Genomic DNA, 26,735 nt, shown 5'->3' with positions numbered 1-26,735 from the left:
ATAGGATCTCCGGAGGCCACGGGTGTTAAGCAGGAACTCTCCATCCTTGAGGCTTGCTGGGGGTGGTGGGATGGCAGCAGGGTGTGAGTGATCAAGTTTATGGAGTCAGGCTGTGAAGATTCAAGGGTCAGGCCCCACCCATGGCCCTGATGGGACCAACCCTGTTGAGCAATGGGTCATCCCAGTAGTGCTTCCTTAAGCCTGGTGTGGGCAGCGTGGCTTCAATGGGGTTGGGTCAAGGCTGAGCTCTGGCCTTGACCCAACCCCTGCACCTGGTGGTTGGCCCTGGAAATTGTGGGCTTTGGGCCAAGGGTGCAGCCTGCCTGCTGCTGGAGGTCATCCTACCCAGAGGTGGAGTGGCCGGAAGGGTGGCAGGCATCCTGTGGTGGAAGGTCACTGTTGAGGGTCCTGTCCCAGCAAATTGCTGTCCAGGTTGCTTCTGAGCCATGGGTTTACCTCCAGGGAGGCGGGATCTTGAGCCCAAAGAAAGGAGAGGACATCATGTGTCCCCTGAATGGCCGAGAGTGGGGAAAATGTTTGGGGGGTATGTGGTGCATACATGGGGACCCACCAGAGAAGGCACATGGCCCTGAGGCCCCAGGACGCGATTTCTAGCATGCTTATAGAGGGTGTCTGAGGGGGCACTCTCCATGCCCCGGTGCAGACTATGTGACTACCAGGTCTGCAGCAGTTCGTGGCATCCGGGCTAGCCTCCTAGATTGCTTATGAGCTGATTGATAGCCCTGGCCTGTGCCGAGGGGTCCTGGTGTGGCCCTGGGGTTGTTCGGGGAGCCGGCATGGGCAGTGGAGGTGCTCTTAGGGCCTGCAGTAGGGCACAGCCCAGGTGTTCTTGCTTGAGCGCAGTGAACCTCCTGCCCTGTCCTTCCAGGGTTCAGTAGCAGGGAGGGTCCCATGTCCTTCCAGGGTTCAGTAGCAGGGAGGGTCCCATGTCCTTCCAGGGTTCAGTAGCAGGGAGGGTGAGGCCCTGTTTGGACCCGTCCTCCACCTATCTCACCAGATGGTGAGCCCAGAGGAAGACCCCCTGGCTCTGGGCCAGTGTCCGTCAGCCAGATCCCCAGCCCCTGGTGTGCTGAAGCTCAGGACCTTCCTGGTGCCCTGGTCTCCTGCACTGAGCTGTGGTGAGCACATCCGAGTCCTGCTGGATGCATGAGTGGGGAGGGGGGTGCCCTGGGTTGGGTCAATGATGAGAACTTTACATTGTCCTGAAGAGGGGTGATGACTTAAAAATCATGCTCAATAGGATTACAATGAGGCCCAGCCTAGGTGAGAATTTTGGAAGAGGATGCTGGGATCCCAAGGTCACAGGCAGGGCTACCGTATTTTGGACTAGAGACCTCAAGGCCCTGAAGGGCATCTTGAGGGGATCCAGCCCTGTCTCTGCGCTCCTCCGTGAGGCAGCCCTGGCTCCCTGTGTGGGCTTGGTGTTGGTGCTCTGGTTCCTGGACAGGGCATGTGGGCGGCTCCTTCCTGAGCCCCTGTTCTCCCCTGTGTCTTCCAGTGAGCTCTTCTGCCCAGATGGCACCCCTGGCATTGACTGGCATAGGTGAGTGGATCCTGCTTGGGTCATGGGTCATGAGCGAGGCAGAGTGGGGTCACCATGCATCTGCCTTCGGGTCACGAGAATTTCCTAAAAGTGTGGACCTGAATTCCCACCGGGGATGAGTTCTCCAGAAGGGCCACTTCCTTGGGAATCGTACCCAAGAAGGATGCCTATCCTGAAGCCCAGCAGGGGTGATGGTGGTCCAGGCAGGAAAGAGTTCATTCAACCCCATGCAGGGCAGCTCCCATCTGAGACTCGGTGTGTCAGTCAGGCCTCGAGGACTGCCCAGGACACATGAGGTGGCTACAGAGGTTCTGGGGCACTACGGGGGTTCTGGGGAGAGGGGCAGGCAATCAGGCCATGGGGATCATGCCATGCAGTTTCAAGGACACCCATGACCCTGAATGAGACTGACCCTGTTGAGCAATGGGCCATCCCAGTGGCGCCTCCTTGAGTCTGGTGGTGGGTGGTGCTGTTTCCCTGGGGCTAGGTCAAGGCTGAGCTCTGGCCAGTACCTGTGGTGCTGCAGGCTGGCCCTGGAACTCATGGCCTTTGGGCCGTGGGGACAGCTTGGGTCATGCTTGGGGTCACCCCTTCCCGGAGGTTGAATGGCTGGAGTGGTGGCTTCCTAAGGTGGGAAGTCCCGCTGTTGAGCAACCTGTCCTGGGAATTTGCCACCCAGGCTGCTTCAGAGCCATGGGGTCACCTCCAGGGTGGCAGCCTCTTGGGCCCAAGGAAAGGGGAGCACACCATGTGTCCCTGGATTGGTTGAGTGTGGCCTGACTCTGTATTTGGGAGGTATGCAGGGCATGGATGGGGACCCATCAGAGAAAGTACATAGCCCTGGAGCCCCAGGCTGTGATTTCCAGTGTATGCTTGGAGAGGGGCAGGGGCAGGCTCTCGACTGCCAAGTCTGCAGCAGTGTGTGGCATCCAGGCCAACCTCCTGGTTGGCCATGTGCTGGTTGGTGGCCCTGGCCTGTGCCCAGTGGTCTCAGGGCGGACCTGGCATTGTGCAGGGCAGCCAGCAGGGCAGTGGAGGTGCTCTCAGGACCTGCAGTAGGGTGCAGCCTGGACTTTTTGCATGAGACCAGTGACCCGCCTACCTTGTCCTTCCAGGGTTGGGTGGCTGGGAGGGCCAAGGGTGGTCTGTGTCCGTCTTCGTGACACATCAGTACCCTGCACAGATCCTATCACATGGATATCCCCTACCCACCTTCCCCACATGGAGGTATGAGGCCCTATTTGGACACGTGTCCTCCTGCTGTCCTAGATGGTGAGCTCAGAGGAAGACTTGCATTGGGCCCAATGGACCCGGGCCAATGTCTGTCAACCAGGTGCCCAGCTCCTGATGTGCTGAAGCTCAGGCCCTTCCTGGAGCCCTGGTCTCCTTCCCTGAGCTGTGGTGAGCCCGTCTGGGTCCCACTGGATGCATGCATGGGAGGGGGGTGCCCTCGGTTGGGTCGATGATGAGAACCTTACATTGTCTGAAGAGAGGTGATGACTTAAAAATCATGCTCAATAGGATTACGCTGAGGCCCAACCTAGGGGAGAATTTTGGAAGAGGACACTGGGATCCTGAGGTCCCTGGCAGGGCCACTGTATTTTGGGTTGGAGACCTCAAGGTCCTGAAGGGCATCTTGGCAGCCCCCAGCCCTGTCTCTGCACTCCTCCGTGAGGCAGCCCAGGCTCACGGAGTTTGGTGTCAGCGCCCCATTCCCCAGGGGCGGGGCAGGTTGGCGGCTCCTCCCTGAGTCCCCCTTCTCCCTTGTGTCTTTCAGTGACATCTTCTGCCCAGGTGGCCCCCTGGCCTTGACCAGCATAGGCGAGTGGAACCTGCTGGTGTCATGGGCCATGAGCCAGGCTGCGTGGGGATGCCAGGTCAGCCTTCGGGACAGGAGGGTTTCCTCAGGGAGTGGGGGAATCCCCACTGGGGAAGGTTGGGTTCTCCCAGAGGGCCACTTTCTTTCTAATCGGATCCATGGAGGACATTTTCTCTGAAGACCTGCAGAAGTGATGAAGTTTCAAGCAGCAAAGGGTTTTTACAGCTCCTGCAGGGCAGACAGCTCCCAGATGAGATTCCGTGCATGGGTCAGGCCTCAAGAACTGCCCAGGCCACATGCGGGGTGCCACACAGGCTGTGAGGCACCACAGGGGTCATGCAGGAGCTCTCGGTCTTCAGGCTTGTGGTGGGGGTGGTGACTGAGTGATCAGGCCCACAGCGTCAGGCCACGGTGTTTCAAGCATCGCTCCCACCCATGGCCCTGAATGGGACTGATGCTGTTAAGCAATGAGCCATCCCAGTGGCTCCACATTGAACCTGGTGGGGATGTGTCACTGTTTCAGTGGGGATGGGTCAATCTTGAGCTCTGGCCAGCAGCTGATGGTACTGCAGGCTGGCCCAGGGACTTGTGGGCTTTGGGCCAGGTCAGCAGCTCGAGTTCTGCTGGGGGTCACATCTTTCCTGAGTTCCAGTGTCAGGATACGTGGCCTCCTTAGGTGGGAAGGCCTGCTGTGGTGGGACCTGTCCCAGGAGTTTGCTGCCCAGGCTGCTTCTAAGCCATGGCGTCACCTCCAGGTGGTGGAGTCTTGGGCCCAAGGAGCAGAGAAGACACCATGTGGCCCCCGATTGGTCGAGTATGGCCTGGCTCTGAGTTTGGGAGGTGTGTAGGGCATGGATGGGGACCCACCAAAGAAAGCATGGGCCTGTGGGGCCCCAGGCTGCGATTTCCAATGCACACTTGGAGAGAGCACCTGGTGGGGTATCCACCATGCCCAAGGGCAGGCTATGCAACTACCAGGTCTGCAGCAGTGCCTGGTATCAGGACCAGCCTCCTTTGTTGGCCGTGAGCTGGTTGGTGGCCGTATCCCGTGTCCAGTGGTCTCTGTGCAGCCCTGAGGTCATGTGGAGCAGCCGGTGTGGGCAGTGGAGGTTATCTTGAGGCATGCAGTAGGCATAGCCCAGGTGTCTTGCCCGAGCCCAGTGACCTCCCTGCCCTATCCTTCCAGGCTTAGGTGGCAGGGAGGCCCAAGGGTACCTTATGTCCATGGCAGGTCAGTATTTCACATGAATCCCATCACATGGGCCCTCCTGTCGTCTCCCCAGATGGTGAGCCCGGAGGAAGACTTGCATTCGGCCTGCTGTGCCCAGGCCAGAGGCTATCAGCCAGGTGCCCAAGTCCTGTTGCACAAAGCTTGGGCCCTTCCTGGTGCCCTGGTCTCCTTCATGGAGCTGGTGAGCCCATCCAGGTTCTTCTGGATGTATGCATGGGGAGCGGGGTGCACTGGGTTGGGTCAATGATGATAACCTTATATTGTCCTGAAGAGAGGTGATGACTTAAAAATCATGCTCAATAGGATTACGCTGAGGCCCAGCCTAGGTGACAATTTTGGAAGTGGACACTGGGAATCACGAGGTCCCTGACAGGGTCACTGTATTTTGGGCTGGAGACCTGGAGGCCCTCAAGGGCCTCTCGTGGAGACCCAGCCCTGTCTCTGCGCTCCTCCATGAAGCACAGCAGGCTCCCTGTGTGGACTTGCTGTCAGCACACCTGTTTCCTGAGGGCAGGGCACATTGGTGGCTGTTCCCTGAGTCCTCATTCTCACCTTGTGTCTTTCAGTGAACTCTTCAGCTCAGAAGGGTCCCTTGGCTTTGACTAGCATAGGTGAGTGCATCCTGCTGCCGTCATGGGCCATGAGTCAGGCCGCATGGGGTCACCGAGGGTCAGTCTTTAGGACAGGAGGGTTTCCTCAGGGAACCAACCTGTATTTCCACTGGGGAGGGACAGTTTCTCCAGGAGGGCGGCTTCCTTGGGAATTGTACCCAAGACGTTGCTTTCCTGAAGCCCTGCAGGGATGGCAGTGGTCCAGGCAGGTCCTTCATCCCCGTGCAGAGGAGCTCCTAGCTGAGACTCGGTGCGTGTGTTGGCCTCGAGGACTGCCCAGGCCACATAACAGGGGCCACAGGGCCTCCGGGGCACCACGGAGGCCATGCAAGAGCTCTCTTTCCCCAGACAGGGGTGCTTGAATGAGCCCATGGGGTTGGGCCATGGAGATTCAAGGATTACACCCCAACCATGGCTCAAAATGGGACGGTTGAGCTATGGACCATCCCATGGCGCCTCTTTGAGCTTGGTTGGGAGCAGTGCTATTTCCCTGGGTTTGGGTCAAGGCTGAGCTCTGGCCAGTGCCTGGTGGGGCTGTGGGCCAGACCTGGGACTAATGGGCTTTAGGCCAAGTCGACAGCCTGTGTCCTGCTAGAGGTCACCCCTTCCCCATGAGTGAGTGGCTGGAAGAGTGGAATGTGTGGTGGGAAGGCATGCTGTTGATGGTCCTGTCCCAGGAATTTGCTGCCCAGGCTTTTTCTGTGCCATGGGGTCATGTCCAGGGAGGCAGGGTTTTGGGCCTAAGGAAAGGAAAGGACACCATGTGGCCCAGGATTGGCCAAGGGTGGCCTGGCTCTGTGTTTGGGACACGTGTGGGGCATTGATGGGGACCCACCAGAGAAAGCACATGGCCCTGGGACTCCAGGCTGCAATTTCAGGTGTGACTTGGAGAGAGCACCTGGGCAGGTGCCCACCACGCCCAGGGACAGGCTATGCCACTTCCATGTCCACAGCAGCAGATGGCTTCTGGGCCAGCCTCCTCGGTTGGCCGTGAGCATGTCGGTGACCCTGTCCCATGCTCAGTGGTCCTGGGGTAGACCTGGCTGGTGCAAAGGAGAAGCCAGAGGGCGCACTGGAGGTACCCTCAAGGTCTGCAATAGCATGAAGACCAGAGATCTTGCCCAAGCCCAGTGATCCACCTGCCCTGTTTTTTCAGGGTTTGATGATGGGAAGGGCCGAGGGTGCCCTGTATCCATGACAGGTCAGTGTTCCACATGGATCCCATCACATGGGTATCCCTTACCCCGTTCCCCACCTGGAGGTGTGAGGCCCTGTTCAGACACATGTCCTCCTCCTGTCCATTCAGATGGTGAGCCTGAAGGAAGACTTACATCAGGACCAATGGACCCTGGCAAGCATCCATCAGCCAGGTGCTCAGCCCCTGGTTCGCTGAAGCTCAGGCCCTTCCTGGTGCCCTGGTCTCCTGCACTGACCTGTGGTGAGCACATCTGGGTCCTGCTGGATGCATGTGTGGGGAAGGGGGGTGCCCTGGGTTGGGTCAATGATGAGAACCCTATATCGTGTTGAAGAGAGGTGATGACTTAAAATTACCATGCTCAATGATTACGCTGAGGCCCAACCTAGGTGAGAAATTTGGAAGAGGATGCTGGGATCCCAAGATTTCTGGCAGGGCCACTGTATTTTGGGCTGGAGCCCTGGAGGCCCTGAAGGGCATCTGAAGGAGGCCCGACTCTGTCTCTGCGCTCCTCCGTGAGGCAGCCCAGGCCCCCTGTGCGGGCTTGGTGTTGGCTCTTCTGTTCCCCAGGGACATGGCACATGGCTGGTTCCTCCCTGAGCCCTGGTTCTTCTCCCCTTGTGTCTTTCAGTGAACTCTTCTGCCAAGGGGTGGCCTCCTGGCATTAACCAACATAGGTGAGTGGATCCTGCTGGTGTCATGGTCCATGAGCCAGTCTGCTTGGGGTTGCTGAGGGTCAGACTTTGGGCCATGAGGGTTTCCTTAGGGAGCCGACCCTAATTCCCACCAGGGAGGCATAGTTTCTCCAGGAGGGCAGCTTCCTTGGGAATCTTACCCGAGGAGGATGCCTTCCCTGAAGCCCTGCAGGGGTGATGATGGTCCAGATAGCAAAGGGTTCCTTCAGCCCCATGCAGGACATCACCCAGTTGAGACTTGGTGTGCGGATCAGGTCTTGAGGACTGCCCAGGTCACATGAGGGGGGCCAGAAGGACTCCGGGTTGCCACGGGTATCACATGGGAGCTCTTGGTTCCCGGGCCTGTTCCTGGGCGGTGGTGACCGGGTCGAGCCACAGAGGTTCAAGGATCTCATCCCACCTGTGGCCCTGAATGGGGCCGATCCTGTTGAACAATGGGCCATCCCAGTGGCACATACTGAGCCTGGTCAGGGGTGGTACAGTTTCAATGGGGTTGGTCACGGTTGAGATCTGGCTGGCTCCTGGTGGTGCTTCAGGCCAGTCCTGTGACCCATGGGCTTTGGGCTGAGGGGGCAGCCTGTATCCCATGGGGGTCACCTGTTCTTCACGTTTGAGTGGCGGTAACAGTGGCATTCTGAGGTGGGAAGGTCCACTGTCTAGGGTCTTGTACCGGGAATTTGCCACCCCGGCTTCTGAGCCATGGGGTCACCTCCAGGTTTGCAGGATCTTGGGCCCAAGGAAAAGAGAAAATACCATGTGGTCCTTGATTGACCGAGTGTGGCCCGGCTCTCTGTTTGGGAGGTGTATGGGTTATGGATGGGGTCCCACCAGTGAAAGCACGTGGCCTGGGTCCCCAGGCTGTGATTTTCAGTGCACACTTGGGGAGGGCTCCTCAGTGGGTGCCCACCATGCCCAGGGGCAGGCTATGTGACTGCCAGGTTTGCAATGGTGCATAGCTTCCAGTCTACCCTCCTTGGTTGGCCCGGAGCGGGCTGGTGGCCGTGGCCCATGCCCAGTGGTCACAGGGCAACCCTGGGATCATGCAGGGGAGCTGGTGGGGCCAGTGGAGGTGTTCTCCCGACCAGAAGTAGGGTGCAGCCCAGGTGTCTGGCCCGAACCCAGTGACCAGCCTGCCCTGTTTTTTCAGGGTTTGGTGATGGGGAGGGCCAAGGGTGCCCTGCATCCACGACGAGTCAGTGTTCCACATGGAACCCATTACAGGGATATCCCTTATCCCCTTCTCCACATGGAGATGTGAGGCCCTATTTGGACACATGTCCTTCTCCTGTCCCCCCAGATGGTGAGCCTGGAGGAAGACTTGCATTGGGCCCAATGGCCCTGGACCAGTGTCTGTCAACTAGTTCCCAGTCCCAGGTACACTGAAGCTCAGGCCTCTCCTGGTGCCCTGGTCTCCTGCACTGAGCTGTGGTGAGCATATCCTGGTCCTGCTGGATGCAAGTGCGGGGAGGGGTTGTCCTAGGTTGGGTCAATGATGAGAACCTTATAACGTTCTGAAGAGAGGTGATGACTTAAAAATCATGCTCAATAGGATTACGCTGAGGCCCAGCCTAGGTGAGAATTTTGGAAGAGGACACTGGGATCACAAAGTCCCCGGCAGGGCCCTTGTATTTTAGGCTGGAGACTTCAAGGCTCTGAAGGGCATCTGGAGGTGGTTCAACCTGTCTCTGCTCTCCTCTATGAGGCAGCCCAGGCTCCCACTGTGGGCTTGCTGTGGCACTCCGGTTCCCTGGGCCAGGAAACATTGGTGGCTCCTCCCTGAGCCTCTGTTCTCCCCTGTGTCTTTCAGTGAGCTCTTCTGCCCAGGCAGGCCCCCTGGCATTGACCGGCATAGGTGAGTGGATCCTGCTGGGGTCATGGGTCATGAGCCAGGCCACATGAGTCCCCGAGGGTCCGTGTATGGCCATAAGGGTTTTTTCTCAGGAAGCCAACCTGAGTTCCCACCGGGGAGGCATAGGTTCTCCAGGAGGGTGGCGTTTTGGGGAATCAGACCCAAGGGGGACACTTTCCCTGAAGCCCTGCAGGGATGATGGTGGTCCAGGCAGGAAAGGGCTTTTTTCAGCCCCACACAGGGCAGCTCCTAGCTGAGACTCGGTGCTTGGGTCAGACCTCAAGGATTGCCCAGGCCACGTGAGGGGGACTGAGAGCCTCTGGGGCGCCACAGGGGTCACATGGGAGCTCTCGGTGCCTGGCATGTGGTGCACAAATGGGCCTCTTGGGTTTGGTTATGGAGATTCAAGGATCTCACCCACCATGGCCCTGAATGGGACGGTCCCTGTTGAGCAATGGGCCATCCCAGTGGGTCTCCTGGAGCCTGGTTGGGGGGTGGTGTTTTTTCCCTGGGGTTGGGTGAAAGCGGAGTTCTGACCAGCACCTGATGGTGCTGCAGGTCAGCACTGGGACTCATGGGCGTTGGGCCAAGGGGGAGCCTGCATCCCAGTGCGGGGGTCACCCTTTTTCCAACGTCAAGGGTCTGGAAGGGTGGCCTCTTGAGGTGGGAAGGCCTGCTGTCGAGGGCCGTGTCCCAGGAATTTGTCACTCAAGCTTCTTCTGAGCTTTGGGGTCACATCTGGGGTGGCGGGGTCTTGGGCCCAAGCAAAGCAGAGGGCACCATGTGGCTCCTGATTGGCCATGTGGCTGTCTCTATGTGTGGGAGTTTGCAGAGTATGGATGGGGACCCACCAGAGGAAGCACATGGCCCTGCAGCACCAGGCTGTGATTTCTGTTGCACACTTGGAGAGGGTGCCTGGATGCGTGCCCTTCATGCCCAGTGGCAGGCTATGCAACTACCAGGTTTGCAGCAGGGTGTGACATCTGAGCCAGCCTCCTTGGTTGGCCGTGACCTGGCTGGTGGCCTGGGTCTGTGCCCAACAGTCCCAGTACAGCCCTGGGGTCATGCAGGGGAGCTGTTTTGGACAGTGGAGGTGCTCTCAGGGCCTGCAGTATGATGCAGCCTGGGTGTTTTGCTGAAACCCAGTGACCTACCTGCCCTGTCCTCTCTGGGTTCGGTGGAAGGGAGGGCCAACAGTGCACTGCGTACTTAACGAGTCAGTATTTCACATTGAACTCACCACATGTGTCCATGGAGGACGAGCAAGGGTGAGCTGGCACCCCCAACCCCCTTCCCAACATGGAGGTCAGTTTTGACACATCTTCCTCCTGTCTCCCCAGATGGTGACCCCGGAGGAAAACTTGTGTTGGGCCCACTATCCCTGGGCCAATGTCAGTCAGCCAGGTACCCACCCCAAGTGTGCTGAAGCTTGGGCCCTTCCTGGTACTCTTGGCTTCTGCACTGAGCTGTGGTCAGCCCATCTGGGTCCTGCTGGATACATGCGCAAGGAGGGGATACCCTGGGTTGGGTCAATGATGAGAACTTTAAATTGTTCTGAAGAGAGGTGATGACTTAAAAATCATGCTCAATAGGATTACACTGAGGCCCAGCCTAGGTGAGAATTTTGGAAGAGGGCACTGGGATTCTGAGGTCCCTGACAGAGCAAATGTATTTTGGGCTGGAGACCTTGAGGCCCTAAATGGCATCTGGTGGACCCAACCCTGTCTCTGCGCTCCTCCGTGAGACAGCCCAGGCTCCCTGCACTGGCTTGGTATCTGGGCTCCAGGTTCCCGGGGGCGGGGCACATTGGAGGCTCCTTCCTGAGCCCCCACTCTCCCTTGTGTCTTTCAGTGAGCTCCTCTGTCCAAGTGGTCCCCCCAGCCTTGAGCGGCATAGGTGAGTACATCCTGTTTTGGTCACGGGCCATGAGTGATGCAGCATGGGGTCCACGACATTCAGCCTTCAGGCCACTAGGTTTTTCTCAGGCTGCCAACCTACTCCCCACGAGGGAGGGATGGTTTCTCCAGGAGGGCTGCTTCCTTTGGAATCTGACCCAAGGAGCACATCTTTCCTGAAGCCCTGCAGGGGTGACAGTGGTCCAGGCAGGAAGGGGGTCCTTCAGCCCAATGTAGGGCAGCTCCCAGCTGAAACTTGGTGGCCAGGTCAGGCCTGGAGTACTGCCCAAGGCACATGGGGAGGTGGGGCACAGGGGATGCAGTGCACCCTGGAGGTCACACTGGAGTTCTCTCTCCCTGGAGTGGGGTGAGTGACTGGGTCCACATGGTCAGGCTGTGGAGATTCAAGGAATGCTCCACACCCACGGCCTTGAATGGGACCAACTCTGTTGAGCAATGGGCCATCTTAGTGGTACCTCCTTGAGCCTGGTGGGAAATGGCACTGTTTCAATGAGGTTGGGTCAAGGCTGAGCTCTGGCTGGCACTCAGTGGTGCTGCAGGCTGGCTCTGAGACTTGGGGGCTTTGGGTCAAGGGAGCAGTGGTCACCTCAGGGTGGCAAGGTCTTGAGCCCAAGGAAAGGAGATGACACCATTTGGTTCCTGATTGCCTGAGTGTGACTGGGCTCTGTGTGGCGGAGTTGGGCAGGGCATGGATGGGTACCCACGAGAGAAAGCATGTGGTCCCTAGGCTCAGAGAGGGCACCAGGGCTCGTGCCCACCCCGCTCAGGTGCTGGCTCTGGGAGAGCCAGATCTGCAGTGGCTGTTGACATCTGGGCCAACCACCTAGGTTGGCCAGGAGTTGGTTGACGGCCCTGTCCTGTGCCCTGTGTCCCCAGTATGGCTGTGGGGTCATGTGTGGGAACCGGCCTGAGCAATGGAGGTGCTCTTGGGGCCTGCAGTAGAGTGCAGCCCAGGCACCTTGCCCAAGCCAGGTGACATGCTTGTCCTGTCTTTCCAGGGTTTCATGACAGGGAGGGCCAAGGGTACCCAGTATCTGTATTGGGTCAGTGTTCAGTATAGATCCCATCACATGAGTTTCCCTTAACCCCTTCCCTGCATTGATGTGTGAGGCCCTGGTTGGGCACATGTCCTCCTCCTGTCTCTCCAGATGGTGAGCCTGGAGGAAGACTTGTGTTGGACATGCAGGCTGAGGGCCAGTGTCTGTCAGCCAGGTGCTCAGCCCCCAGTGGGCTAAAACTCTGACCATTCCTGGCACCCTGCTCTCCGGCACTGTGCTGTGGTGAGCACATCTGGGTTCCACTGGTTGTTTGTGCAGGGAGGGGGTTCCCTAGGTTGGGTCAATGATGAGAACAGGGCCACATAAGGGGGACCAGAGGAGCTACGGGGTGCCATGCTGTAACAAGGGAGCTCTTGGTCCCTGGAGTATGGTGTGTGAATGGGCCCATGGGGTTGGGTAGCAGAGATTCAAGGATCCCACCCTACCCATGGCCTGAATGCGACCATCCCTGTTGAGCAACGGGCCATCCCAGTGGGTCTCCTGGAGCCTGGTGGGGGTGGGTTGTTTCCCTGCGGTTGGGTCAAGGTTGGCTCTGGCTGGCACCTGGTGGTGTTGCAGGTCAGCCCTGGGACTCATGGGCTTTGGGCCAAGGGGCAGCCAACATCCCGCCGGGGGCTACCCAAGTGTGAAAGATGGCCTCCTGAGTTGGGAAGGCCCACTACTGAGGCACCTGTACTGGGAATTTGTTACTCAGGCTGCATGGGAGTCATGGTATCACCTCCAGGGTGGCGAGGTCTTGGGACCAAGCAAAGGGGAGGGCACCATGAGTCTCCGGATTGGCTATGTGTGACTGGCTCTGCGTCTGGGAGGTATGTGGAGTATGGATGGGGACCCACCAGAGAAAACAAGTGGTCCTGAGGCCCCAGTCTGTCTTTTCTGGTGCCTGCATGGAGAGGGTGCCTGTACGCATGCCCCGCATGCCCAGGGGCAGGCTATGCCACTGTCAGGTCTGCAGTGGCGCATGGCATGTGGGCCAGCCTCCTTGGTTGGCTGTGACCTGGCTGGCGGCCCGGACCTGTGCCCAGTGGTCCCAGGGCAGCCCCGGGGTCATGCGGAGGAGCCGTTTTGGCCAGCGGAAGTGCTCTCAGGTCCTGCAGTCCCGCATATCCAGGGCATTTTGCCTGAGCCCAGTGACCTACCTGCCTCGTCCTTCATGGCTTCGGTGGCAGGAAGAGACACCTGCGAAGGTGATGAGTCAGTATTTTGCATGGATCTCGTCACATGTGTCCATGGAGGGGGAGCAAGCATGAGCTGGCACCCAACACTCCCTTCTCCACATGGAGGGAGTGTCCTCCACCTGTTCCCCCAGATGGTGAGGCTTCTGTTGGGCTCGCTTTTCCTGGGCCAGTGTCCATCAGCCAGGTGCTTAGCCCTCAGTGCACTGAAGCTGCAGCCCTTCCTGGTGCCCTGGTCTCCTGCACTGAGCTGTGGTGAGCACATCCGGGTTCCACTGGATGTTTGTGTGGGGAGGGGGTTCTCTGGGTTGGGTCAATGATGAGAACCTTATATTGTCCTGAAGAGAGGTGATGACTTAAAAACCATGCTCAATAGGATTACGCTGAGGCCCAACCTAGGGGAGAATTTTGGAAGAGGATGCTGGGATCCCAAGGTTCCCAACAGGGCCAGTGTATTTGGACTGGAGACCTGGAGGCTCTGAAGGGTGTCTGGAGGTGGTCCAACCTACCTCTGTGCTCTAGGTTCCCTGTGTGGGCTCGGTGTCAGCGCTCCCATTCCCTGGGGGCAGGGAATGTTGGTGGCTCCTTCCTGAGTCCCTGTTCTCGCCTTTGTCTTTCAGTGAGCTCTTTCACCTAGGAGGGCCACTTGGCGTTGACTGACATAGGTGAGTGGATCCTGCTGGTGTTATGGATCATGAGCCAGACCATGTGGGGTCCCCAAGGATCAGCCTTTGGGCCACAAGGGTTTTCTCAGAGAGCAGATCTGAATTTCCACCTGAAATGGAAGTATTCTCCTGGAAGGCAGCCTTTCTGGAACCAGACCCAAGGAGGACACTTTCTCTGAAGTCCTGAAGGGGTGATGGTGGTCCAGGCAGGAAAGGGTTCCTTCTGCCCAAAGCAGGACGGTGCCCAGTTGAGACTTGGTGCTGTGGTAGGGTCTTGAGGACTGCCCAGGCTACATGAGGGGGGCCAGAGGGGCTACGGAGCGCCACGGGGATAATGGAGGGCTCTTGGTCCCCAGAGTGTGGTGCGTGAATGGACCCATGGTGTTGAGTTGTGGAGATTCAAGGATTGTGTCCCACCTATGGCCCTGAATGAGACTGTCCCTGTTTAGCAATGGGCCATCTCAGTGGGTCTCCTGGAGGCTGATGGGGGGCAGAGTTGTTTCCCTGTGAGTGGGTTAAGGTGGAGCTCTGGCCGGCACCTGGTAGTGCTGCAGGTCAGCCCTGGGACTCATGGGCTTTTGGCCAAGGGACAACCTGCATTACCCGGGGGTCATCCTATCTCCGAGGTCAAGTGTCGTGATGGGTGGCCTCCTGAAGTGGGAAAGCTTGCTGTCAAGGAACCTATCCTAGGATTTTCTGCTCAGGCTGCTTCTAAGCCATGGCGTCACCTCCAGGGTGATGGGGTCTTGGGAACAAGCAAAGGAGAGGGCACCATGTTGCTCTGGATTGGGCAAGTGTGGCCTAGCTCTGTGTGTGTGAGGTGGAGAGAGCATGGATGGTGACCCACCAGAGAAAGCATGTGACCCTGCAGCTCTAGGTTGTGGTTTCCATGCACACTTGGAGATGGCATCTTGATGCGTGCCCAACACGCCCAGGGGCAGACTATGTGATAGCCAGGTCTGCAGTGGTGTGTGGCATCTGGGCCAGCCACCTTGGTTGGCCATGAGCTGCCTCATGGCCCTGGCACATGCCCACTTGTGCCAGGGAGGCCCTGGGGTCGTGTGGGGAGCCATCTTTGGCAGTGGAGATGGATTCGGGGCCTGCAGTATGACACAACCCGTGCATTTTGCCTGAGCCTAGTGACTTGCCTGCCCTGTTCCTCCAGGGTTTGGTGGCAGGGAGGGCTAAGGGTGCCCTGCGTTGGTGATGAGTCAGTACTTCACATGGATCTCATCGCATGTGTCCATGGAGGGCGAGCAAATGTGAGCTCCTACCCCCTACTGCCTTCCCCACATGGAGGTCAGTTTGGACACATACTATCCTGCTGTCCCCCAGATGGTGAAACCGAAGAAAGACTTGCATTGGGCCCACTGTTCTTGGGCCAATGTCAGTCAGCCAGGTGCCCAGCTCCAAGTGCGCTGAAGCTTGGGCTTTTGCTGGCATGCTCAGCTCCTGCACTGAGCCGGGGTGAGCACATCGGGGTCCTGCTAGAAGCATGCGCAGGGAGGGGTGTGCCCTGGGTTAGGCTGATGATGAGAACCTTATATTGTTCTGAAGAAAGGTGATGAATTAAAAATCATGCTCAATAGGATTACACTGAAGCCCAGGATAGGTAAGAATTAGGGAAGACGATGCGGGGATCCAAAGATCTCTAGCAAGGCCACACTTATTTTGCACTGGAGAACTTGAGAACGTGAAGGGCATCTTGTGGGGGCCCAGGGCTCTCTGTGTGCTCCTGGGCTTCAAAGGGAGCCCAGGCTCCCCTTGAAGGCTTGGTGTCCGTGCTCCACTTCCCCGGGGACAGGGCAATTTGACGGCCCCTTCCTGAGCCCTCCTTCTTCCCTGTGTCTTTCAGTGAGCTCTTCTGCCCAGGTGAGGCTCCTGGCTTTGAGCGGCATAGGTCAGTGCATCCTGTTGGGGTCATGGGCCATGAGTGAGGCAGCATGGGGTCATCGAGAATCAGCCTTTGGGCCAACTAGGGTTTTCTCAGGGAGCCAACCAAATACCCACCTGGAGGGATGGTTCCTCCAGGAGGATCGCTTCCTTGGGAATTTGACCCTAGGAGCACGCATTTCCTGAAGCCCTGCAGGGTGACGGTGGTCCAGACAGGAAAGGGTTCCTTCAGCCCAACAGAGCAGCTCCCAGCTGAAACTCGGTGGGCAGGTTAGGCCTCGAGGACTGCCCAGGCCACATGATGGAGGCCACAGGGGCTCTGGGGTGCCCTGTGGGTCATGCTGGAGTTCTTCCTCCAAGAGGGGTGGGTGATAGGGCTCACCCAGTCAGGCTGCGGAGATTCACAGAATGCGCCCCACCCACGGCCCTGAATGGGACCAACCCTGTTGAGCAATGGGCCATTTTAGTGGTGCGTCCTTGAGCCTGTTGGGGGTGGCGCTGTTTCAATGCAGTTGGGTCAAGACTGAGCTGTTGCCTGGTGGTGCTGCGGCCAGGCCCTGGGGCTCATGGGCTTTAGGCCCAGGGGGCAGCTCCTGTCCCACTGGGGTAATCCCTTCCTTGAGGTCCAGTGGTGGGAAGAGTGGCCTCCTGAGGTGGGAAGACCTGCTGTCAAGGGGACCTGTCTTGGGAATTTGCCACCTAGGCTGCTTCTGAGCCATGGAGTCACCTATAGGGTGGCAGGGTCTTGAGCCCACAGAAAGGAGAGGACCATGTGGTTCCTGATCGGCTGAGTGTGGCCCGGCTCTGTGTGTGGGAGGTGTGCAGGGCATGGATGGGGCTCATCAGAGAAAGCATGTGGCCCTGGAAGCCCCTGGACTTTGATTTCTGGTGCGTGCTTGGAGTGGGCACCAGGGTGGCCCTACCATGCCTGGGGCAGGCTCTGTGACTGCCAGGTCTGAGTGGCTCTTGGCATCAGGACCAGCCTCCTTGACTCAACTAACCTTGAGCAGGTTGGTTGCCCTGGTCCCAGTGCGACCCTGGGGTTGCTCGGGGGATCCGGCCCGGGCAGTGGAGGTGCTCTTGGGGCCTGCAGTAGGGCACAGCCCAGACCTCTCGCCCGAGCCCAGTAACCCGCTTGCCCTGTCTTTCCAGGGTTTGGTGGCAGGGAGGGCCAAGGGTGCTCACTCCACGTCCGTGTTGGGTCAGTGTTCTGTAAGGATCCCATCACAAGGGTATCCCCTAACCACCTTCCCTGCATTGATACATGAGGCCCTGGTTGGACACATGTCCTCCTCCTTTCCCTACAGATGGTGACCCTAGAGAAAGACTTGAGTTGGGCCCGAAGGCCCCGGGGCCAGTGTCCATCAGCCAGGTGCTCGGCTCCCAGTGCACCGAAACTCCAACCCTTCCTGGTTCCCTGGTCTCTTGCACTGGGCTGTGGTGAGCACAACTGGGTCCCGCTGGATGCATGTGTGGGGAGGGGGGTGCCCTGAGTTGGGTTGGTGATGAGAACCTTATATTCTTCTGAAGAGAGGTGATGACTTAAAAATCATGCTCAATAGGATTACGCTGAGGCCCAGCCTAGGTGAGAATGTTGGAAGAGGGCGATAGGATTCTGAGGTCCTTGGCAGAGCCACACTGTATTTTGGGCTGGAGACCTGGAGTCCCTGAAAGGGCATCTGGTAGGGGCCCAACCCTGCCTCTGTGATCCTGCATGAAGGTCCCCAGGCTCCCTGTCCGGGCTTGGTGCTGGTACTCTGGTACCCCAGGGACGGAACAGGTTGGTGACTCTTTCCCGAGCCCCCGTTCTCCCTTTGTGTCTTTCAGTGAGCTTTTCCACCCAGGTGGGTACCCTGGCATTGACTAGCCTCCCTGGTTGGCCATGACCTGGCTGGTGGCCCAGGCCTGTGCCCAGTGGTCCCAGGGCAGCCCTGGCGTCATACAGGGAAGCTGTTTTGAGCAGTGGAGGTGCTCTCCAGGCCTGAAATACAGCACAATCTGGGCGTTTTGCCTGAGCCCAGTGACCTGCCTGCCTTGTCCTTCCTGAGTTTGGTGGCATGGAGGCCCAAGGGTGCCCTGGTCAGTGATGAGTCAGTATTTTGCATGGATCCCATCACACGTGTCCATGGAGGGAAAGCAAGCATGAGCTGGTACCCAACACCCCCTTTTCCACATGGAGAGTGGTCACATGTCCACCTGTGCCCCCAGATGATGAGAATTGAGGAAGACTTCCACTGGGCCTGCTTTTCCTGAGCCAGTGTCTGTCACCCAGGTGCTCAGCCCCCGGTGCACTGAAGCTCCAGCTCTTCCTGACGCCTTGGTCTCCTGCACTGAGCTGTGGTGAGCACATCCGGGTTCCACTGGATGTTTGTGCAGGGAGGGCGTTCTCTTGGTTGGGTCAATGATGAGAACCTTATATTGTCCTGAAGAGAGGTGATGACTTAAAAATCATGCTCAATAGGATTACGCTGAGGCCCAACCTAGGTGAGAATTTTGGAAGAAGATGCTGGGATCCCGAGATTTCCAGCAGGGCCACTGTGTTTTGGTTTGGATGGAGGCCCTGAAGGGCATCTGGAGGTGGCCCAACTCTTTCTCTGTGCTCCTCCATGAGGCAGCCCAGGCTCCCTGTGCGGGCTTGGTGTTGGCCTTCCTGTTCCCCAGCGATGGGACACGTCAGTGTCTCCTCCCTGAGCCCCTGTTCTCCCCTTGTTTCTTTCAGTGAGCTCTTCTGCCAAGAGGAGACCTCCTGGCATTGACCAACATAGGTGAGTGGATCCTACTGGCGTCATGGGCCATGAGCCAGGCCGCATGGGTTCGCCAGGGGTCAGACTTCAGGCCCCGAGGGTTTCCTCAGGGAATTGACCTGAATTCCCACCAGGGAGGGATGGTTTCTCCAGGAGGGCAGCTTCCTTGGGAATCTTACCCGAGGAGGATGCCTTCCCTGAAGCTCTGCAGGGGTGACGATGGTCCAGATGGCAAAGGGTTCCTTCAGCCCCATGCAGGACATCACCCAGTTGAGACTTGATGTGTGGGTCAGGCCTTGAGGACTGCCCAGGCCACATGAGGGGAGCCACAAGGGCTCTAGGGTGCCATGGGTGTCATGCAGGAGCTCTCAGTCCCCAGACTTGTTTCATGGGGGTGGTAATGGGATCGGGTTGTTGACTTTCAAGGATCTCATCCCACCTGTGACCCTGAATGGGGCCAACACTGTTGAGCAACAGGCCATCCCAGTGGCACGTATTGAGCCTGGTGGGGTGGGGTGCAGTTTCAATAGGGTTGAGCCCATGCTGAGATCTGTATGACACTTGGTGCTGCTGCTCGCCAGCCCTGGGACCCATGGGCTTTGCGCTAAGTGGGTAGCCCACATCCCACTGGTGGTAACCCATTCTCCGAGTTTGTGGAATGGTTAACAGTGTAATGGTTAACAGTGGCATTCTGAGGTGGGAAGGCCCACTGTCTAGGGTCCTATACTGGGAATTTGCTGCCCTGGCTTCTTCTGAGACATGTGGTCACCTCCAGGGTTGTGGGGTCTTGGGCCCAAGGAAAGGAAAAGATACCATGTGGCCCTTGATTGGCCAGGTGTGGCCCAGGTCTGTTGGGGAGGTGTGTGGGATGTGGATGGGGTCCCACCAGTGAAAGCATGTGGCCCAGGTCCCCAGGCTGTGATTTTCAGTGCACGCTTGGAGAGGGTGCCTTAGCACGTGCCCACCACGTCCAGGGGCAGGCTATGTGACTGCCAGGTTTGCAATGGTGCGTAGCTTCCGAGCTACCCTCCTTGGTGGGCTGGGAGCTGGTTGGTGGCTGTGGCCCATGCCCAGTGGTCACAGGGCAGGGGAGGGCCAAGGGTGCCTTGCATCCGTGATGGGTCAGTGTTCTATATGGAACCCATTACGTGGGTATCTCTTACCCCTCTCCTTATGGAGATGTGAGGACCTATTTGGACACATATCCTCCTCCTGTACTCCCAGATGGTGAGCCCAGAGGAAGACTTGCATTGGGCCCAATGACCCTGGGCCAGTGTCTGTCAGACAGGTTCCCAGCCCCCGGTGCAGTGAAGCTCAGGCCTTTCCTGGTGCCCTGGTCTCCTGCACTGAACTGTGGTGAGCATATCATGGTCCTGCTGGATGCATGTGCAGGGAGTGGGGTGCCTTGGGTTGGGTCAATGATGAGAACCTTACATTGTTCTGAAGAAAGGTGATGACTTAAAAATCATGCTCAATAGGATTACGCTGAGGCCCAGCCTAGGTGAGAATTTTGGAAGAGGACACTGGGATCCCAAAGTCCCCTGCAGGGACCCTGTGTTTTGGGCTGGAGACCTCAAGGCTCTGATGGGCATCTGGAGGTGACCCAACCTGTCTCTGTGCTCCTCTGTGAGGCAGCCCAGGCTCCTTTTGTGGGCTTGGTGTTGGTGCTCCAGTTCCCTGGGCCAGGGAACGTTGTTGGCTCTTTACTGAGCTCTGGTTCTCCCTGTGTCTTTCAGTGAGCTCTTCTGCCCAGGTGGGCTCCCTGGCATTGACAGGCATAGGTGAGTGGATCCTGCTGGGGTCATGGGCCATGAACCAGGCCACGTGGGGTCACCAAGGGTCCCCCTTCCGGCCACGAGGGTTTTCTCAGGGAACCGACCTGAATTACCACTGGGGAGGCATAGGTTCTCCAGGAGGGCCGCTATTTTGGGAATCGGATCCAAGGGGGACACCTTCCCTGAAGCCCTGCAGGTGTGATGGTGGTCCAGGCAGGAAAGGGTTCCTTCCACCCCACACAGGGCAGCTCATAGCTGAGAGTCGATGCTCGGGTCAGGCCTCGAGGATTTCCCAGGCCACATGAGGGGGACAGAGGAGCTCTGGGTACCACGGGGGTCACATAGGAGCTCTCGGTATTTGGTGTGTCACGCACAAATGGGCCTCTTGGGTTGGGTCGTGGAGATTAAAGGATCATGCACCACCATGGCCCTGAATAGGACAGTCCCTGTTGAGCAATGGGCCATCCCAGTGGGTCTCCTGGAGCTTGGTGGAGGTGGGAGGTGGTATTGTTTCCCTTGGGTTGGGTCAAGGCAGAGCTCTGGCCAGCACCTGGTGGCTTCTGCAGGTCAGCCTTGGGACTCATGGGCATTGGACCAAGGGGGCACCTGCATCCCATTGGTGGTCACCCTTTTTCCAATGTCAAGTGTCTGGAAAGGTGGCCTCCTGAGGTGGGAAGGCCTGCTGTTGAGGGACGTGTCCCGGGAATTTGTTGCTCAAGCTTCTTCTAAGCTTTGGGGTCATATCCAGGGTGGCAGGGTCTTGGGCCCAAGCAAAGCAGAGGGCACCATGTAGCTCCTGATTGGCCATGTGGCTGTCTCTATGTGTGGGAGTTTACAGAGTATGGATGGGGACCCACCAGAGGAAGCACATGGCCCTGCAGCACCAGGCTGTGATTTCTGTTGCACACTTGGAGAGGGTGCCTGGATGCGTGCCCTTCATGCCCAGTGGCAGGCTATGCAACTACCAGGTTTGCAGCAGGGTGTGACATCTGAGCCAGCCTCCTTGGTTGGCCGTGACCTGGCTGGTGGCCTGGGTCTGTGCCCAACAGTCCCAGTACAGCCCTGGGGTCATGCAGGGGAGCTGTTTTGGACAGTGGAGGTGCTCTCAGGGCCTGCAGTATGATGCAGCCTGGGTGTTTTGCTGAAACCCAGTGACCTACCTGCCCTGTCCTCTCTGGGTTCGGTGGAAGGGAGGGCCAACAGTGCACTGCGTACTTAACGAGTCAGTATTTCACATTGAACTCACCACATGTGTCCATGGAGGACGAGCAAGGGTGAGCTGGCACCCCCAACCCCCTTCCCAACATGGAGGTCAGTTTTGACACATCTTCCTCCTGTCTCCCCAGATGGTGACCCCGGAGGAAAACTTGTGTTGGGCCCACTATCCCTGGGCCAATGTCAGTCAGCCAGGCACCCAGCCCCTAGTGCGCTGAAGCTGAGGACCTTCCTGGAGCCCTTGGCTTCTGCACTGAGCTGTGGTAAGCCCATCTGGGTCCTGCTAGATACGTGCGCTGGGGGCAGGATGGTGCCCTGGGTTGGGTCAGTGATGAGAACCTTATATTGTTCTGAAGAGAGGTGATGACTTAAAAATCATGCTCAATAGGATTACACTGAGGCCCAGCCTAGGTGAGAAATTTGGAAGAGGGCACTGGGATTCTGAGGTCCCTGACAGAGCAAATATATTTTGAGATGGAGACCTTGATGCCCTAAAGGGCATCTGGTGGACCCAACCCTGTCTCTGTACTCCTCTGTGAGGCAGCCCAGGCTCCCTGTGCTGGCTTGGTGTCCGGGCTCCGGGTCTCCGGTGACAGGGCATGTTGGAGCCTCCTTCCTGAGCCCCCACTCTCCCTTGTGTCTTTCAGTGAGCTCCTCTGTCCAAGTGGTCCCCCCTGGCCTTGAGTAGCATAGGTGAGTACATCATGAGTACATCCTGTTTTGGTCATGCGCCATGAGTGATGCAGCATGGGGTCCCCGACATTCAGCCTTCGGGCCACTAGGGTTTTCTTAGGCTGCCAACCTACTCCCCACGAGGGAGGGATGGTTTCTCCAGGAGGGCTGCTTCCTTTGGAATCTGACCCAAGGAGCACATCTTTCCTGAAGCCCTGCAGGGGTGACAGTGGTCCAGGCAGGAAGGGGTTCCTTCAACCCAATGTAGGGCAGCTCCCAGCTGAAACTTGGTGGCCAGGTCAGGCCTGGAGTACTGCCCAGGGCACATGGGGAGGAGGGCAGGAACAGGGGATGTAGTGTGCCCTGGAAGTCACACTGGAGTTCTCCCTCCCTGGAGAGGGGTGAGTGACTGGGTCCACATGGTCAGGCTGTGGAGATTCAAGGAATGTTCCACACCCATAGTCTTGAATGGGACCCAACCCTATCGAGCAATGGGCCATCTTAGTGGCACCTCCTTGAGCCTGGTGGGAAATGGCACTGTTTCAATGAGGTTGGGTCAAGGCTGAGCTCTGGCTGGCACCTGGTGGTGCTGCAGGCCCTGGGACTTGTGGGCTTTGGGCCAAGGGAGCAGCTCTGATCCTGCTGGGGACAAGCCTTCCTTGAGGTCCAATGGTGAAAAGGGTGTCCTTGTGAGGTGGTAAGACCTGCTGTTGAGTGACCTGTTCTGGGAATTTGCTGCCCAGGCTGCTTCTGAGTCGTGGGGGTCACCTCAGGGTGGCAGGGTCTTGAGCCCAAGAAAAGGAGAATACACCATGTGGTTCCTGATGGGCTGAGTGTGACCCGGCTCTGTGTGTCAGAGTTGGGCAGGGCATGGATGGGGACCCACCATAGAAAACATGTGACCCTGGAGGCTGCTAGGCTTGGAGAGGGCACCGGGGCTAGCGCCCACCATGCCTAGGTGCAATCTCTTGGACTGCCAGGTCTGCAGTGGCTCTTGGCCTCTGGGCCAGCATACTTGGTTGGCCAGGAGCTGGTTGGTGGCCCTGTCCTCTGCCCCGTGTCCCTGGTATGGCCCTGGGGTTGTGTGTGGGAACAGGCCCAGGCAGTGGAGGTGTTCTTGGGGCCCGCAGTAGGGTGCAGCCCAGACATCTTGCCTGAGCCAGGTGACACGCTTGCCCTGTCTTTCCAGGGTTTGGTGGCAGGGAGGGCCAAGGGTGCCCAGTGTCCATGTGGGTCAGTGTTCAGCATGAATCCCATCACATGAGTATCCCTTAGCCCTTTCTCCACATTGATTGTGAGGCCCTGGTTAGACACATTTCCTCCTCCTGTCCCTCCAGATGGTGAGCCTGGAGGAAGACTTGTGTTGACCCACAGGCCCCAGGCCAATGTCAACCAGGTGCTCATCTCCTGGTGCGCTGAAACACTGGCCCTTCTTGGCACCCTGGTCTCCTGCACTGAGCTGTGGTGAGCACATCTGGGTTGCACTGGATGTTTGTGGGGGGAGGGTGTTCCCTGGGTTGGGTCAATGATGAGAACCTGATATTGCCCTGAAGAGAGATGATGATTTAAAAATCATGCTCAATAGGATTATGCTGAGGCCCAACCTAGGTGAGAATTTTGCAAGAGGATGCTGGGATCCCGAGGTCCCTTGCAGGACCATTGTATGTTGAACTGGAGACCTGGAGGCTCTGAAGGGCATCTGGAGGTGGCCCAACCTGTCTCTGCGCTCCTCTGTGAGGCAGCCCAGGCTCCCTGTGAGGAGTTGGTGTTGGTGCTCTGGTTCCCTGGGGGCAGGGAACATTGGTGGCTCCCTCCTGAGCCCCTGTTCTCACCTTGTGCCTTTCAGATCTTCCACCCAGGAGGTCCCCCTGGCATTGACTGGCATAGGTGAGTGGATCCTACTGGGGTCACGGGTCATGAGCCAGACCATGTGAGGTCCCTGAGATTCAGCCTTTGAGCAACAGTTTTTTCAGGGAGCAGACTTGAATTTCCACCTGGGAGGGAAGGATTCTCCTGGAGGGCGACATTTTTTGGGAATTGGACCCAAGGAAGACACCTTCCCTGAAGCCCTGCCAGGGTGATGGTGGTCCAGGCAGGAAACTTCCTTCTGCTTAATGCAGGGCAGCACCCAGCTGAGACTCAGTGCTCCAGTAAGGCCTCCAGAACTGCCCAGGCCACATGAGGGGGGCCAGAGGGGCTACGAGGTGCCACAGAGGTAACAGGGGAGCTCTTAGTCCCCAGAGTGTGGTGCATGAATTGGCCCATTCGGTTGGGTCTCAGAGATTTAAGGATTGCACCACACCATGGCCCTGAATGCAACCGTCCCTGTTGATCAATGGGTCATCCCAGAGAGTCTCCTGGAGCCTTGTGGGAGGTGGCATGGTTTTCCTGGGGTTGGGTCAAGGCAGGGCTCTGGCCAGTACCTCATGGTGCTGCAGGTCAGCCCTGGGACTCATGGGCTTTGGGCCAAGGGGCATCCCACATCCAGCTGGGGGCCACCCTTTCTCTATGGTCAAGTGTCGTGAAGGGTGGCCTCCTGAGTTGGGAACAGCCACTATTAAGGCACTTGTACTGGGAATTAGTTGCTCAGGCTGCTTGGGAGCCATGGTGTCACTTCCAGGGTGGCAGGGTCTTGGGACCAAGCAAAGGAGAGGGCACCATGTCGCTGCAGTTAGGCCATGTGTGACTGGCTCTGTGTCTGGGAAGTATGAGGAGTATGAATGGGGACCCACCAGAAAAAGCAAGTGGCCCTGCAGCCCCAGGCTCTGATTTCCAGTGCACGCTTGGAGAGGGTGCCTGTACACCCACCTACCAGGCTCAGGGGTAGGCTATGCCACTGTCAGGTCTGCAGTGGCGCATGGCATCTGGACCAGCCTCCTTGGTTGGCTATGACCCGGCCGGTGGCCTGGGCCTGTGCCCAGTGTTCCCAGGGCAGCTCTGGGGTGCTGTGAGGAAGCTGATTTGGCCAGTGGAGGTGCTCTCGGGTCCTGCAGTCCAGCATAGCCTAAGCGTTTTGCCTGAGCCCAGTGACCTGCCTGCCTTGCCCTTGCCGGGTTCGGTGGTAGGGAGGGCCAAGGGTTCCCTGCATAGGTGACGAGTCAGTATTTTTCATGAATATCATCATATGTGTCCATGGAGCAGGAGCAAACATGAACTGGCACCCGCCACCCCCTTCTCCACATGGAGGTGGTCACATGTCCTCCACGTGTTCCCCTAGATGGTGAGACTTCTGTTGGGCTCGCTTTTCCTGGGCCAGTGTCCCTCAGTCAGGTGTTCAACCTTCGGTGCGCTGAGGCTCAGGCCCTTCCTGGTGCCCTGGTCTCCTGCACTGAGCTATGGTGAGCACATCCGGGTTCCACTGGATGCATAAGCAGGAAGGGGGGTGCCCTGGGTTGGGTCAATGATGAGAACCTTATATTGTCCTGAAGAGAGGTGATGACTTAAAAATCATGCTCAATAGGATTACGCTAAGGCCCACCCTAAGTGAGAAATTTGGAAAGGGATGTTGGGATCCTGAGATTTCTGGCAGGGCCACTGTATTTTGGGTTGGAGACCTGGAGGCCCTGAAGGGCATCTGGAGGTGGCCCAGATCTTTCTCTGTGCTCCTCTGTGTAGCAGCCCAGGCTCCCTGTGCGGGCTTGGTGGTGTTGTTCCTTGGGGGTGGGGCATGTGGGTGGCTCCTCCCTAAGCCCCGGTTCTCCCCTTGTGTCTTTCAGTGAGCTCTTCTGCCAAGGGGGTCCTCCTTGCAATGACCAATATAGGTGAGTGGATCCTGCTGGTGTCATGGTCCATGAGCCAGTCTGCTTGGGGTTGCCAAGGGTCAGACTTCGGGCCATGAGGGTTTCCTCAGGGAGCCGACCCTAATTCCCCCCAGGGAGGCATGGTTTCTCCAGGAGGGCAGCTTCCTTGGGAATCTTACCCGAGGAGGATGCCTTCCCTGAAGCCCTGCAGGGGTGACGATGGTCCAGATAGCAAAGGGTTCCTTCAGCCCCATGCAGGACATCGCCCAGCTGAGACTTGGTGTGTGGGTCAGGTCTTGAGGACTGCCCAGGCCACATGAGGGGGACCAGAAGTGCCACATGAGGGGGGCTCTGGGGTGCCACAAGTGTTACGTATGAGCTCTCAGTCCCCAGACTTGTTTCAGGGGTGTGGTGACAGGGTCGAGTCACAGAGGTTCAAGGATCTCATCCCACCTGTGACCCTGAATGGGGCCGACCCTGTTGAGCAACTGGCCATCCCAGTGGCACGTATTGAGCCTGGTGGGGTGTGGTGCAGTTTCAATGGGGTTGGGTCAAGGCTGAGAAATGGCTGGTGCCTGGTGGTGCTGCAGTCCAGCCCTGGGAGGGTTCTGTGGGCTTTGGGCTGAGGGGGAAGCTTGCATCACATTGGGGGTAACCTGTTCTCCGAATTTGAGCGACAGTAACAGTGACATTCTGAGGTGGGAAGGCCCACTGTCTGAGGTCCTGTACTGGGAATTTGCCACCCCACCTTCTTCTGAGCCATGGGGTCACTTCCAGGGTGATGGGGTCTTGGGACCAAGGAAAAGAGAAGATACCATGCGGCCCTTGATTGGCCAAGTGTGGCCCAGGTCTGTGTTTGGGAGGTGTGTGGGATGTGGATGGGGTCCCACCACTGAAAGCTCATGGCCCAGGTCCCCA

The 26,735-nt window shown here is 58.0% G+C and overlaps 14 non-coding genes across 14 annotated transcripts; all 14 read left to right on the top strand.

Annotated features, from left to right (window-relative positions):
• Positions 1-1,195: 1,195 nt before the first annotated feature.
• On the top strand, positions 1,196-1,277 carry LOC115897894. Its single transcript, XR_004057671.1, has one exon. It is a non-coding gene; the product is annotated as a small nucleolar RNA SNORD115 (small nucleolar RNA).
• A 1,743-nt stretch (positions 1,278-3,020) lies between these two features.
• On the top strand, positions 3,021-3,101 carry LOC115897897. The gene has a single exon (XR_004057673.1). It is a non-coding gene; the product is annotated as a small nucleolar RNA SNORD115 (small nucleolar RNA).
• A 1,750-nt stretch (positions 3,102-4,851) lies between these two features.
• LOC115897871 lies at positions 4,852-4,933 on the top strand. Its single transcript, XR_004057648.1, has one exon. It is a non-coding gene; the product is annotated as a small nucleolar RNA SNORD115 (small nucleolar RNA).
• Positions 4,934-6,720: 1,787 nt separating this feature from the next.
• Positions 6,721-6,802, top strand: LOC115897911. Its single transcript, XR_004057687.1, has one exon. It is a non-coding gene; the product is annotated as a small nucleolar RNA SNORD115 (small nucleolar RNA).
• Positions 6,803-8,598: 1,796 nt separating this feature from the next.
• Positions 8,599-8,680, top strand: LOC115897881. The gene has a single exon (XR_004057658.1). It is a non-coding gene; the product is annotated as a small nucleolar RNA SNORD115 (small nucleolar RNA).
• A 1,810-nt stretch (positions 8,681-10,490) lies between these two features.
• Positions 10,491-10,572, top strand: LOC115897887. Its single transcript, XR_004057664.1, has one exon. It is a non-coding gene; the product is annotated as a small nucleolar RNA SNORD115 (small nucleolar RNA).
• A 2,851-nt stretch (positions 10,573-13,423) lies between these two features.
• LOC115897875 lies at positions 13,424-13,505 on the top strand. The gene has a single exon (XR_004057652.1). It is a non-coding gene; the product is annotated as a small nucleolar RNA SNORD115 (small nucleolar RNA).
• A 1,796-nt stretch (positions 13,506-15,301) lies between these two features.
• LOC115897910 lies at positions 15,302-15,383 on the top strand. Its single transcript, XR_004057686.1, has one exon. It is a non-coding gene; the product is annotated as a small nucleolar RNA SNORD115 (small nucleolar RNA).
• Positions 15,384-17,167: 1,784 nt separating this feature from the next.
• LOC115897904 lies at positions 17,168-17,249 on the top strand. The gene has a single exon (XR_004057680.1). It is a non-coding gene; the product is annotated as a small nucleolar RNA SNORD115 (small nucleolar RNA).
• Positions 17,250-18,066: 817 nt separating this feature from the next.
• LOC115897860 lies at positions 18,067-18,148 on the top strand. Its single transcript, XR_004057637.1, has one exon. It is a non-coding gene; the product is annotated as a small nucleolar RNA SNORD115 (small nucleolar RNA).
• Positions 18,149-19,827: 1,679 nt separating this feature from the next.
• On the top strand, positions 19,828-19,909 carry LOC115897879. Its single transcript, XR_004057656.1, has one exon. It is a non-coding gene; the product is annotated as a small nucleolar RNA SNORD115 (small nucleolar RNA).
• Positions 19,910-21,727: 1,818 nt separating this feature from the next.
• On the top strand, positions 21,728-21,809 carry LOC115897885. Its single transcript, XR_004057662.1, has one exon. It is a non-coding gene; the product is annotated as a small nucleolar RNA SNORD115 (small nucleolar RNA).
• Positions 21,810-23,596: 1,787 nt separating this feature from the next.
• LOC115897898 lies at positions 23,597-23,678 on the top strand. Its single transcript, XR_004057674.1, has one exon. It is a non-coding gene; the product is annotated as a small nucleolar RNA SNORD115 (small nucleolar RNA).
• Positions 23,679-25,471: 1,793 nt separating this feature from the next.
• On the top strand, positions 25,472-25,553 carry LOC115897891. Its single transcript, XR_004057668.1, has one exon. It is a non-coding gene; the product is annotated as a small nucleolar RNA SNORD115 (small nucleolar RNA).
• Positions 25,554-26,735: the final 1,182 nt, after the last annotated feature.

The sequence above is a fragment of the Rhinopithecus roxellana genome, chromosome 5, assembly GCF_007565055.1.
Source record: "Rhinopithecus roxellana isolate Shanxi Qingling chromosome 5, ASM756505v1, whole genome shotgun sequence".
NCBI lineage: Eukaryota > Metazoa > Chordata > Mammalia > Primates > Cercopithecidae > Rhinopithecus > Rhinopithecus roxellana.
This window is presented reverse-complemented; position numbering and strand designations above follow the sequence as displayed.